Source organism: Dermacentor silvarum, chromosome 11 (assembly GCF_013339745.2).
Source record: "Dermacentor silvarum isolate Dsil-2018 chromosome 11, BIME_Dsil_1.4, whole genome shotgun sequence".
Taxonomy (NCBI): domain Eukaryota; kingdom Metazoa; phylum Arthropoda; class Arachnida; order Ixodida; family Ixodidae; genus Dermacentor; species Dermacentor silvarum.
Genome location: NC_051164.1, coordinates 68179081 through 68179300, shown reverse-complemented (window position 1 = coordinate 68179300; position 220 = coordinate 68179081).

Below are 220 nucleotides of genomic sequence, written 5' to 3'. Positions count from 1 at the left end.
TATTGTCCATATGTCCATACGGTTGAAATTTGCTCTTACGAAGAATCCTAGCGCAAGAACGTTTTTGTAATACGGGCCCTGATTTTGCAGATTTCGGCGAGTTGTGCAGTGCTTGAAACTCGGAGTATATTACTTGTAGTTTTTGGGGTTATCCAAGAAGTACACATGAAACGATAATCTAATTACCGAGTGAAACATATGAGAAGAAAAATACCCGGAA